This window comes from Schistocerca nitens, chromosome 11, assembly GCF_023898315.1.
Source record: "Schistocerca nitens isolate TAMUIC-IGC-003100 chromosome 11, iqSchNite1.1, whole genome shotgun sequence".
Classification (NCBI taxonomy): domain Eukaryota; kingdom Metazoa; phylum Arthropoda; class Insecta; order Orthoptera; family Acrididae; genus Schistocerca; species Schistocerca nitens.
Window position 1 is genome coordinate 149,271,550 of NC_064624.1, and position 12,664 is coordinate 149,284,213.

Consider the following 12,664-nt stretch of genomic DNA (forward strand, 5'->3'; position numbering starts at 1 on the left):
GCGAGTTCCTCGAGGACGGCGCGGAGTGCGCGCCCGACGTCCCAGCAGAACGATTGCCGAATTGGCGGGCGCGCCGTCGCGTGTGTGAGACGCGCAGCTGCTCGTTGCACCTCCTGTCATTCGCTTGTCGCGTGCAACCTTCGACACACGCGGAAGGCGCATCTTGTCCCTGGTGTCCAGCGGGGGGCTGGCGCGCGGCCGACCGGCGTATGGTCTGTGCGGGGTGTGGCAGTGTCGTGCTGGAGGGCGCCACTGGTAGCGATGTGAGCTTCCTCGCCTCACACCGGGTGTTTGCGTAGTTGGCAGTGCATTCGCACCTTTCCTATCCCTGTCCCCGTCCCGACTTGGCCCGACTTTGCTCGACTGCCGCTCGCTGCCGCTCGGGTCGTGGTCCATATGACGGCGCAAGCACGACAAACGTCTGCGGGACTAGACGACGCGACTAAAGAAAAAATTTATGATTACAAATCAAATTTGGAACTTTACGGTGCAGCACAACAATAGGCGCTGACGCATTTCAGGGCAGATTCGTGCTGTTTTATCGTTTTCAAAGACTTCCCGGCAAACTTCGTTAGCACATTCTCCCTCAAACTGAGTTAATTACCGCATTATCGTACCGTTGCATTAGTTTAAAATGCTTAAGAAAGCATCTTTGTCATGACAGAAAGGTAGTATGAAACGACTGCTGGCAGGATAGCGACTTAAAAAGCAAAAATGCAGGGGAGCCAAAAGTACCATTTTTATTGGCTCATATTTATTTTATTTTATTTTATTTTTGTTTTCGCACCATTACAGTAGTTTAAAATGCTTAAGGAAACGTCTTTGTCACAACAGAAGGGTAGTATGGCAAGAGGGCTGGCAGGAGTAGCGACATAAAAAGGAAAAAAAAGGAAGGTGAGCCAACAGCACCTTTTTTCTTTTTTTAATTTATTTTTTATTTATTTATTTTTTCATTTTTTTGTTTTTTGCTTTTTTTGTTTTTTTTATTTTTTATTTTTTTTTAACGGAAGGGTAGTATGGCGAGAGGGCTGGCAGGAGTAGCGACATAAAAAGGAAAAAAAAAGAAGGGAGAGCCAACAGCACCCGATGTTCCCAGGCGGTCACCCATCCAAGTACTAACCGGGCCCGATGTTGCTTAACTTCGGTGATCGGACGAGAACCGGTGTATTTAACATGGTATGGCCGTTGGCGCACATATACTGTAGGCGCACGGCAGAATTCGCATTCGGCTCTCCTCCCAACACACAAAATGTTAGTTTTCGGCCGCATTTGACGAAAGCACCTCCTTCCGCAACAGCGAGTTCCTCGAGGACGGCGCGGAGTGCGCGCCCGACGTCCCAGCAGAACGATTGCCGAATTGGCGGGCGCGCCGTCGCGTGTGTGAGACGCGCAGCTGCTCGTTGCACCTCCTGTCATTCGCTTGTCGCGTGCAACCTTCGACACACGCGGAAGGCGCATCTTGTCCCTGGTGTCCAGCGGGGGGCTGGCGCGCGGCCGACCGGCGTATGGTCTGTGCGGGGTGTGGCAGTGTCGTGCTGGAGGGCGCCACTGGTAGCGATGTGAGCTTCCTCGCCTCACACCGGGTGTTTGCGTAGTTGGCAGTGCATTCGCACCTTTCCTATCCCTGTCCCCGTCCCGACTTGGCCCGACTTTGCTCGACTGCCGCTCGCTGCCGCTCGGGTCGTGGTCCATATGACGGCGCAAGCACGACAAACGTCTGCGGGACTAGACGACGCGACTAAAGAAAAAATTTATGATTACAAATCAAATTTGGAACTTTACGGTGCAGCACAACAATAGGCGCTGACGCATTTCAGGGCAGATTCGTGCTGTTTTATCGTTTTCAAAGACTTCCCGGCAAACTTCGTTAGCACATTCTCCCTCAAACTGAGTTAATTACCGCATTATCGTACCGTTGCATTAGTTTAAAATGCTTAAGAAAGCATCTTTGTCATGACAGAAAGGTAGTATGAAACGACTGCTGGCAGGATAGCGACTTAAAAAGCAAAAATGCAGGGGAGCCAAAAGTACCATTTTTATTGGCTCATATTTATTTTATTTTATTTTATTTTTGTTTTCGCACCATTACAGTAGTTTAAAATGCTTAAGGAAACGTCTTTGTCACAACAGAAGGGTAGTATGGCAAGAGGGCTGGCAGGAGTAGCGACATAAAAAGGAAAAAAAAGGAAGGTGAGCCAACAGCACCTTTTTTCTTTTTTTAATTTATTTTTTATTTATTTATTTTTTCATTTTTTTGTTTTTTGCTTTTTTTGTTTTTTTTATTTTTTATTTTTTTTTAACGGAAGGGTAGTATGGCGAGAGGGCTGGCAGGAGTAGCGACATAAAAAGGAAAAAAAAAGAAGGGAGAGCCAACAGCACCCGATGTTCCCAGGCGGTCACCCATCCAAGTACTAACCGGGCCCGATGTTGCTTAACTTCGGTGATCGGACGAGAACCGGTGTATTTAACATGGTATGGCCGTTGGCGCACATATACTGTAGGCGCACGGCAGAATTCGCATTCGGCTCTCCTCCCAACACACAAAATGTTAGTTTTCGGCCGCATTTGACGAAAGCACCTCCTTCCGCAACAGCGAGTTCCTCGAGGACGGCGCGGAGTGCGCGCCCGACGTCCCAGCAGAACGATTGCCGAATTGGCGGGCGCGCCGTCGCGTGTGTGAGACGCGCAGCTGCTCGTTGCACCTCCTGTCATTCGCTTGTCGCGTGCAACCTTCGACACACGCGGAAGGCGCATCTTGTCCCTGGTGTCCAGCGGGGGGCTGGCGCGCGGCCGACCGGCGTATGGTCTGTGCGGGGTGTGGCAGTGTCGTGCTGGAGGGCGCCACTGGTAGCGATGTGAGCTTCCTCGCCTCACACCGGGTGTTTGCGTAGTTGGCAGTGCATTCGCACCTTTCCTATCCCTGTCCCCGTCCCGACTTGGCCCGACTTTGCTCGACTGCCGCTCGCTGCCGCTCGGGTCGTGGTCCATATGACGGCGCAAGCACGACAAACGTCTGCGGGACTAGACGACGCGACTAAAGAAAAAATTTATGATTACAAATCAAATTTGGAACTTTACGGTGCAGCACAACAATAGGCGCTGACGCATTTCAGGGCAGATTCGTGCTGTTTTATCGTTTTCAAAGACTTCCCGGCAAACTTCGTTAGCACATTCTCCCTCAAACTGAGTTAATTACCGCATTATCGTACCGTTGCATTAGTTTAAAATGCTTAAGAAAGCATCTTTGTCATGACAGAAAGGTAGTATGAAACGACTGCTGGCAGGATAGCGACTTAAAAAGCAAAAATGCAGGGGAGCCAAAAGTACCATTTTTATTGGCTCATATTTATTTTATTTTATTTTATTTTTGTTTTCGCACCATTACAGTAGTTTAAAATGCTTAAGGAAACGTCTTTGTCACAACAGAAGGGTAGTATGGCAAGAGGGCTGGCAGGAGTAGCGACATAAAAAGGAAAAAAAAGGAAGGTGAGCCAACAGCACCTTTTTTCTTTTTTTAATTTATTTTTTATTTATTTATTTTTTCATTTTTTTGTTTTTTGCTTTTTTTGTTTTTTTTATTTTTTATTTTTTTTTAACGGAAGGGTAGTATGGCGAGAGGGCTGGCAGGAGTAGCGACATAAAAAGGAAAAAAAAAGAAGGGAGAGCCAACAGCACCCGATGTTCCCAGGCGGTCACCCATCCAAGTACTAACCGGGCCCGATGTTGCTTAACTTCGGTGATCGGACGAGAACCGGTGTATTTAACATGGTATGGCCGTTGGCGCACATATACTGTAGGCGCACGGCAGAATTCGCATTCGGCTCTCCTCCCAACACACAAAATGTTAGTTTTCGGCCGCATTTGACGAAAGCACCTCCTTCCGCAACAGCGAGTTCCTCGAGGACGGCGCGGAGTGCGCGCCCGACGTCCCAGCAGAACGATTGCCGAATTGGCGGGCGCGCCGTCGCGTGTGTGAGACGCGCAGCTGCTCGTTGCACCTCCTGTCATTCGCTTGTCGCGTGCAACCTTCGACACACGCGGAAGGCGCATCTTGTCCCTGGTGTCCAGCGGGGGGCTGGCGCGCGGCCGACCGGCGTATGGTCTGTGCGGGGTGTGGCAGTGTCGTGCTGGAGGGCGCCACTGGTAGCGATGTGAGCTTCCTCGCCTCACACCGGGTGTTTGCGTAGTTGGCAGTGCATTCGCACCTTTCCTATCCCTGTCCCCGTCCCGACTTGGCCCGACTTTGCTCGACTGCCGCTCGCTGCCGCTCGGGTCGTGGTCCATATGACGGCGCAAGCACGACAAACGTCTGCGGGACTAGACGACGCGACTAAAGAAAAAATTTATGATTACAAATCAAATTTGGAACTTTACGGTGCAGCACAACAATAGGCGCTGACGCATTTCAGGGCAGATTCGTGCTGTTTTATCGTTTTCAAAGACTTCCCGGCAAACTTCGTTAGCACATTCTCCCTCAAACTGAGTTAATTACCGCATTATCGTACCGTTGCATTAGTTTAAAATGCTTAAGAAAGCATCTTTGTCATGACAGAAAGGTAGTATGAAACGACTGCTGGCAGGATAGCGACTTAAAAAGCAAAAATGCAGGGGAGCCAAAAGTACCATTTTTATTGGCTCATATTTATTTTATTTTATTTTATTTTTGTTTTCGCACCATTACAGTAGTTTAAAATGCTTAAGGAAACGTCTTTGTCACAACAGAAGGGTAGTATGGCAAGAGGGCTGGCAGGAGTAGCGACATAAAAAGGAAAAAAAAGGAAGGTGAGCCAACAGCACCTTTTTTCTTTTTTTAATTTATTTTTTATTTATTTATTTTTTCTTTTTTTTGTTTTTTGCTTTTTTTGTTTTTTTATTTTTTATTTTTTTTTAACGGAAGGGTAGTATGGCGAGAGGGCTGGCAGGAGTAGCGACATAAAAAGGAAAAAAAAAGAAGGGAGAGCCAACAGCACCCGATGTTCCCAGGCGGTCACCCATCCAAGTACTAACCGGGCCCGATGTTGCTTAACTTCGGTGATCGGACGAGAACCGGTGTATTTAACATGGTATGGCCGTTGGCGCACATGTACTGTAGGCGCACGGCAGAATTCGCATTCGGCTCTCCTCCCAACACACAAAATGTTAGTTTTCGGCCGCATTTGACGAAAGCACCTCCTTCCGCAACAGCGAGTTCCTCGAGGACGGCGCGGAGTGCGCGCCCGACGTCCCAGCAGAACGATTGCCGAATTGGCGGGCGCGCCGTCGCGTGTGTGAGACGCGCAGCTGCTCGTTGCACCTCCTGTCATTCGCTTGTCGCGTGCAACCTTCGACACACGCGGAAGGCGCATCTTGTCCCTGGTGTCCAGCGGGGGGCTGGCGCGCGGCCGACCGGCGTATGGTCTGTGCGGGGTGTGGCAGTGTCGTGCTGGAGGGCGCCACTGGTAGCGATGTGAGCTTCCTCGCCTCACACCGGGTGTTTGCGTAGTTGGCAGTGCATTCGCACCTTTCCTATCCCTGTCCCCGTCCCGACTTGGCCCGACTTTGCTCGACTGCCGCTCGCTGCCGCTCGGGTCGTGGTCCATATGACGGCGCAAGCACGACAAACGTCTGCGGGACTAGACGACGCGACTAAAGAAAAAATTTATGATTACAAATCAAATTTGGAACTTTACGGTGCAGCACAACAATAGGCGCTGACGCATTTCAGGGCAGATTCGTGCTGTTTTATCGTTTTCAAAGACTTCCCGGCAAACTTCGTTAGCACATTCTCCCTCAAACTGAGTTAATTACCGCATTATCGTACCGTTGCATTAGTTTAAAATGCTTAAGAAAGCATCTTTGTCATGACAGAAAGGTAGTATGAAACGACTGCTGGCAGGATAGCGACTTAAAAAGCAAAAATGCAGGGGAGCCAAAAGTACCATTTTTATTGGCTCATATTTATTTTATTTTATTTTATTTTTGTTTTCGCACCATTACAGTAGTTTAAAATGCTTAAGGAAACGTCTTTGTCACAACAGAAGGGTAGTATGGCAAGAGGGCTGGCAGGAGTAGCGACATAAAAAGGAAAAAAAAAGGAAGGTGAGCCAACAGCACCTTTTTTCTTTTTTTAATTTATTTTTTATTTATTTATTTTTTCATTTTTTTGTTTTTTGCTTTTTTTGTTTTTTTTATTTTTTATTTTTTTTTAACGGAAGGGTAGTATGGCGAGAGGGCTGGCAGGAGTAGCGACATAAAAAGGAAAAAAAAAGAAGGGAGAGCCAACAGCACCCGATGTTCCCAGGCGGTCACCCATCCAAGTACTAACCGGGCCCGATGTTGCTTAACTTCGGTGATCGGACGAGAACCGGTGTATTTAACATGGTATGGCCGTTGGCGCACATATACTGTAGGCGCACGGCAGAATTCGCATTCGGCTCTCCTCCCAACACACAAAATGTTAGTTTTCGGCCGCATTTGACGAAAGCACCTCCTTCCGCAACAGCGAGTTCCTCGAGGACGGCGCGGAGTGCGCGCCCGACGTCCCAGCAGAACGATTGCCGAATTGGCGGGCGCGCCGTCGCGTGTGTGAGACGCGCAGCTGCTCGTTGCACCTCCTGTCATTCGCTTGTCGCGTGCAACCTTCGACACACGCGGAAGGCGCATCTTGTCCCTGGTGTCCAGCGGGGGGCTGGCGCGCGGCCGACCGGCGTATGGTCTGTGCGGGGTGTGGCAGTGTCGTGCTGGAGGGCGCCACTGGTAGCGATGTGAGCTTCCTCGCCTCACACCGGGTGTTTGCGTAGTTGGCAGTGCATTCGCACCTTTCCTATCCCTGTCCCCGTCCCGACTTGGCCCGACTTTGCTCGACTGCCGCTCGCTGCCGCTCGGGTCGTGGTCCATATGACGGCGCAAGCACGACAAACGTCTGCGGGACTAGACGACGCGACTAAAGAAAAAATTTATGATTACAAATCAAATTTGGAACTTTACGGTGCAGCACAACAATAGGCGCTGACGCATTTCAGGGCAGATTCGTGCTGTTTTATCGTTTTCAAAGACTTCCCGGCAAACTTCGTTAGCACATTCTCCCTCAAACTGAGTTAATTACCGCATTATCGTACCGTTGCATTAGTTTAAAATGCTTAAGAAAGCATCTTTGTCATGACAGAAAGGTAGTATGAAACGACTGCTGGCAGGATAGCGACTTAAAAAGCAAAAATGCAGGGGAGCCAAAAGTACCATTTTTATTGGCTCATATTTATTTTATTTTATTTTATTTTTGTTTTCGCACCATTACAGTAGTTTAAAATGCTTAAGGAAACGTCTTTGTCACAACAGAAGGGTAGTATGGCAAGAGGGCTGGCAGGAGTAGCGACATAAAAAGGAAAAAAAAGGAAGGTGAGCCAACAGCACCTTTTTTCTTTTTTTAATTTATTTTTTATTTATTTATTTTTTCATTTTTTTGTTTTTTGCTTTTTTTGTTTTTTTTATTTTTTATTTTTTTTTAACGGAAGGGTAGTATGGCGAGAGGGCTGGCAGGAGTAGCGACATAAAAAGGAAAAAAAAAGAAGGGAGAGCCAACAGCACCCGATGTTCCCAGGCGGTCACCCATCCAAGTACTAACCGGGCCCGATGTTGCTTAACTTCGGTGATCGGACGAGAACCGGTGTATTTAACATGGTATGGCCGTTGGCGCACATATACTGTAGGCGCACGGCAGAATTCGCATTCGGCTCTCCTCCCAACACACAAAATGTTAGTTTTCGGCCGCATTTGACGAAAGCACCTCCTTCCGCAACAGCGAGTTCCTCGAGGACGGCGCGGAGTGCGCGCCCGACGTCCCAGCAGAACGATTGCCGAATTGGCGGGCGCGCCGTCGCGTGTGTGAGACGCGCAGCTGCTCGTTGCACCTCCTGTCATTCGCTTGTCGCGTGCAACCTTCGACACACGCGGAAGGCGCATCTTGTCCCTGGTGTCCAGCGGGGGGCTGGCGCGCGGCCGACCGGCGTATGGTCTGTGCGGGGTGTGGCAGTGTCGTGCTGGAGGGCGCCACTGGTAGCGATGTGAGCTTCCTCGCCTCACACCGGGTGTTTGCGTAGTTGGCAGTGCATTCGCACCTTTCCTATCCCTGTCCCCGTCCCGACTTGGCCCGACTTTGCTCGACTGCCGCTCGCTGCCGCTCGGGTCGTGGTCCATATGACGGCGCAAGCACGACAAACGTCTGCGGGACTAGACGACGCGACTAAAGAAAAAATTTATGATTACAAATCAAATTTGGAACTTTACGGTGCAGCACAACAATAGGCGCTGACGCATTTCAGGGCAGATTCGTGCTGTTTTATCGTTTTCAAAGACTTCCCGGCAAACTTCGTTAGCACATTCTCCCTCAAACTGAGTTAATTACCGCATTATCGTACCGTTGCATTAGTTTAAAATGCTTAAGAAAGCATCTTTGTCATGACAGAAAGGTAGTATGAAACGACTGCTGGCAGGATAGCGACTTAAAAAGCAAAAATGCAGGGGAGCCAAAAGTACCATTTTTATTGGCTCATATTTATTTTATTTTATTTTATTTTTGTTTTCGCACCATTACAGTAGTTTAAAATGCTTAAGGAAACGTCTTTGTCACAACAGAAGGGTAGTATGGCAAGAGGGCTGGCAGGAGTAGCGACATAAAAAGGAAAAAAAAGGAAGGTGAGCCAACAGCACCTTTTTTCTTTTTTTAATTTATTTTTTATTTATTTATTTTTTCATTTTTTTGTTTTTTGCTTTTTTTGTTTTTTTTATTTTTTATTTTTTTTTAACGGAAGGGTAGTATGGCGAGAGGGCTGGCAGGAGTAGCGACATAAAAAGGAAAAAAAAAGAAGGGAGAGCCAACAGCACCCGATGTTCCCAGGCGGTCACCCATCCAAGTACTAACCGGGCCCGATGTTGCTTAACTTCGGTGATCGGACGAGAACCGGTGTATTTAACATGGTATGGCCGTTGGCGCACATATACTGTAGGCGCACGGCAGAATTCGCATTCGGCTCTCCTCCCAACACACAAAATGTTAGTTTTCGGCCGCATTTGACGAAAGCACCTCCTTCCGCAACAGCGAGTTCCTCGAGGACGGCGCGGAGTGCGCGCCCGACGTCCCAGCAGAACGATTGCCGAATTGGCGGGCGCGCCGTCGCGTGTGTGAGACGCGCAGCTGCTCGTTGCACCTCCTGTCATTCGCTTGTCGCGTGCAACCTTCGACACACGCGGAAGGCGCATCTTGTCCCTGGTGTCCAGCGGGGGGCTGGCGCGCGGCCGACCGGCGTATGGTCTGTGCGGGGTGTGGCAGTGTCGTGCTGGAGGGCGCCACTGGTAGCGATGTGAGCTTCCTCGCCTCACACCGGGTGTTTGCGTAGTTGGCAGTGCATTCGCACCTTTCCTATCCCTGTCCCCGTCCCGACTTGGCCCGACTTTGCTCGACTGCCGCTCGCTGCCGCTCGGGTCGTGGTCCATATGACGGCGCAAGCACGACAAACGTCTGCGGGACTAGACGACGCGACTAAAGAAAAAATTTATGATTACAAATCAAATTTGGAACTTTACGGTGCAGCACAACAATAGGCGCTGACGCATTTCAGGGCAGATTCGTGCTGTTTTATCGTTTTCAAAGACTTCCCGGCAAACTTCGTTAGCACATTCTCCCTCAAACTGAGTTAATTACCGCATTATCGTACCGTTGCATTAGTTTAAAATGCTTAAGAAAGCATCTTTGTCATGACAGAAAGGTAGTATGAAACGACTGCTGGCAGGATAGCGACTTAAAAAGCAAAAATGCAGGGGAGCCAAAAGTACCATTTTTATTGGCTCATATTTATTTTATTTTATTTTATTTTTGTTTTCGCACCATTACAGTAGTTTAAAATGCTTAAGGAAACGTCTTTGTCACAACAGAAGGGTAGTATGGCAAGAGGGCTGGCAGGAGTAGCGACATAAAAAGGAAAAAAAAGGAAGGTGAGCCAACAGCACCTTTTTTCTTTTTTTAATTTATTTTTTATTTATTTATTTTTTCATTTTTTTGTTTTTTGCTTTTTTTGTTTTTTTTATTTTTTATTTTTTTTTAACGGAAGGGTAGTATGGCGAGAGGGCTGGCAGGAGTAGCGACATAAAAAGGAAAAAAAAAGAAGGGAGAGCCAACAGCACCCGATGTTCCCAGGCGGTCACCCATCCAAGTACTAACCGGGCCCGATGTTGCTTAACTTCGGTGATCGGACGAGAACCGGTGTATTTAACATGGTATGGCCGTTGGCGCACATATACTGTAGGCGCACGGCAGAATTCGCATTCGGCTCTCCTCCCAACACACAAAATGTTAGTTTTCGGCCGCATTTGACGAAAGCACCTCCTTCCGCAACAGCGAGTTCAAATGGCTGGCTCTGAGCACTATGGGACTCAACATCTTAGGTCATAAGTCCCCTAGAACTTAGAACTACTTAAACCTAACTAACCTAAGGACATCACACACACCCATGCCCGAGGCAGGATTCGAACCTGCGACCGTAGCAGTCCCGCGGTTCCGGACTGCAGCGCCAGAACCGCTAGACCACCACGGCCGGCCAACAGCGAGTTCCTCGAGGACGGCGCGGAGTGCGCGCCCGACGTCCCAGCAGAACGATTGCCGAATTGGCGGGCGCGCCGTCGCGTGTGTGAGACGCGCAGCTGCTCGTTGCACCTCCTGTCATTCGCTTGTCGCGTGCAACCTTCGACACACGCGGAAGGCGCATCTTGTCCCTGGTGTCCAGCGGGGGGCTGGCGCGCGGCCGACCGGCGTATGGTCTGTGCGGGGTGTGGCAGTGTCGTGCTGGAGGGCGCCACTGGTAGCGATGTGAGCTTCCTCGCCTCACACCGGGTGTTTGCGTAGTTGGCAGTGCATTCGCACCTTTCCTATCCCTGTCCCCGTCCCGACTTGGCCCGACTTTGCTCGACTGCCGCTCGCTGCCGCTCGGGTCGTGGTCCATATGACGGCGCAAGCACGACAAACGTCTGCGGGACTAGACGACGCGACTAAAGAAAAAATTTATGATTACAAATCAAATTTGGAACTTTACGGTGCAGCACAACAATAGGCGCTGACGCATTTCAGGGCAGATTCGTGCTGTTTTATCGTTTTCAAAGACTTCCCGGCAAACTTCGTTAGCACATTCTCCCTCAAACTGAGTTAATTACCGCATTATCGTACCGTTGCATTAGTTTAAAATGCTTAAGAAAGCATCTTTGTCATGACAGAAAGGTAGTATGAAACGACTGCTGGCAGGATAGCGACTTAAAAAGCAAAAATGCAGGGGAGCCAAAAGTACCATTTTTATTGGCTCATATTTATTTTATTTTATTTTATTTTTGTTTTCGCACCATTACAGTAGTTTAAAATGCTTAAGGAAACGTCTTTGTCACAACAGAAGGGTAGTATGGCAAGAGGGCTGGCAGGAGTAGCGACATAAAAAGGAAAAAAAAGGAAGGTGAGCCAACAGCACCTTTTTTCTTTTTTTAATTTATTTTTTATTTATTTATTTTTTCATTTTTTTGTTTTTTGCTTTTTTTGTTTTTTTTTATTTTTTATTTTTTTTAACGGAAGGGTAGTATGGCGAGAGGGCTGGCAGGAGTAGCGACATAAAAAGGAAAAAAAAAGAAGGGAGAGCCAACAGCACCCGATGTTCCCAGGCGGTCACCCATCCAAGTACTAACCGGGCCCGATGTTGCTTAACTTCGGTGATCGGACGAGAACCGGTGTATTTAACATGGTATGGCCGTTGGCGCACATATACTGTAGGCGCACGGCAGAATTCGCATTCGGCTCTCCTCCCAACACACAAAATGTTAGTTTTCGGCCGCATTTGACGAAAGCACCTCCTTCCGCAACAGCGAGTTCAAATCGCTGGCTCTGAGCACTATGGGACTCAACATCTTAGGTCATAAGTCCCCTAGAACTTAGAACTACTTAAACCTAACTAACCTAAGGACATCACACACACCCATGCCCGAGGCAGGATTCGAACCTGCGACCGTAGCAGTCCCGCGGTTCCGGACTGCAGCGCCAGAACCGCTAGACCACCACGGCCGGCCAACAGCGAGTTCCTCGAGGACGGCGCGGAGTGCGCGCCCGACGTCCCAGCAGAACGATTGCCGAATTGGCGGGCGCGCCGTCGCGTGTGTGAGACGCGCAGCTGCTCGTTGCACCTCCTGTCATTCGCTTGTCGCGTGCAACCTTCGACACACGCGGAAGGCGCATCTTGTCCCTGGTGTCCAGCGGGGGGCTGGCGCGCGGCCGACCGGCGTATGGTCTGTGCGGGGTGTGGCAGTGTCGTGCTGGAGGGCGCCACTGGTAGCGATGTGAGCTTCCTCGCCTCACACCGGGTGTTTGCGTAGTTGGCAGTGCATTCGCACCTTTCCTATCCCTGTCCCCGTCCCGACTTGGCCCGACTTTGCTCGACTGCCGCTCGCTGCCGCTCGGGTCGTGGTCCATATGACGGCGCAAGCACGACAAACGTCTGCGGGACTAGACAACGCGACTAAAGAAAAAATTTATGATTACAAATCAAATTTGGAACTTTACGGTGCAGCACAACAATAGGCGCTGACGCATTTCAGGGCAGATTCGTGCTGTTTTATCGTTTTCAAAGACTTCCCGGCAAACTTCGTTAGCACATTCTCCCTC

The 12,664-nt window shown here is 49.3% G+C and overlaps 9 non-coding genes across 9 annotated transcripts; all 9 read right to left on the bottom strand.

Moving 5' to 3' along the window:
- Positions 1–1,071: 1,071 nt before the first annotated feature.
- Positions 1,072–1,190, bottom strand: LOC126213767 (5S ribosomal RNA). Its single transcript, XR_007541417.1, has one exon. It is a non-coding gene; the product is annotated as a 5S ribosomal RNA (ribosomal RNA).
- Positions 1,191–2,367: 1,177 nt separating this feature from the next.
- LOC126213768 (5S ribosomal RNA) lies at positions 2,368–2,486 on the bottom strand. Its single transcript, XR_007541418.1, has one exon. It is a non-coding gene; the product is annotated as a 5S ribosomal RNA (ribosomal RNA).
- A 1,177-nt stretch (positions 2,487–3,663) lies between these two features.
- LOC126213769 (5S ribosomal RNA) lies at positions 3,664–3,782 on the bottom strand. The gene has a single exon (XR_007541419.1). It is a non-coding gene; the product is annotated as a 5S ribosomal RNA (ribosomal RNA).
- A 1,176-nt stretch (positions 3,783–4,958) lies between these two features.
- LOC126213770 (5S ribosomal RNA) lies at positions 4,959–5,077 on the bottom strand. The gene has a single exon (XR_007541420.1). It is a non-coding gene; the product is annotated as a 5S ribosomal RNA (ribosomal RNA).
- A 1,178-nt stretch (positions 5,078–6,255) lies between these two features.
- On the bottom strand, positions 6,256–6,374 carry LOC126213771 (5S ribosomal RNA). Its single transcript, XR_007541421.1, has one exon. It is a non-coding gene; the product is annotated as a 5S ribosomal RNA (ribosomal RNA).
- A 1,177-nt stretch (positions 6,375–7,551) lies between these two features.
- On the bottom strand, positions 7,552–7,670 carry LOC126213772 (5S ribosomal RNA). The gene has a single exon (XR_007541422.1). It is a non-coding gene; the product is annotated as a 5S ribosomal RNA (ribosomal RNA).
- A 1,177-nt stretch (positions 7,671–8,847) lies between these two features.
- LOC126213775 (5S ribosomal RNA) lies at positions 8,848–8,966 on the bottom strand. Its single transcript, XR_007541423.1, has one exon. It is a non-coding gene; the product is annotated as a 5S ribosomal RNA (ribosomal RNA).
- A 1,177-nt stretch (positions 8,967–10,143) lies between these two features.
- LOC126213777 (5S ribosomal RNA) lies at positions 10,144–10,262 on the bottom strand. The gene has a single exon (XR_007541425.1). It is a non-coding gene; the product is annotated as a 5S ribosomal RNA (ribosomal RNA).
- A 1,383-nt stretch (positions 10,263–11,645) lies between these two features.
- Positions 11,646–11,764, bottom strand: LOC126213778 (5S ribosomal RNA). Its single transcript, XR_007541426.1, has one exon. It is a non-coding gene; the product is annotated as a 5S ribosomal RNA (ribosomal RNA).
- Between the last annotated feature and the right edge of the window lie 900 nt (positions 11,765–12,664).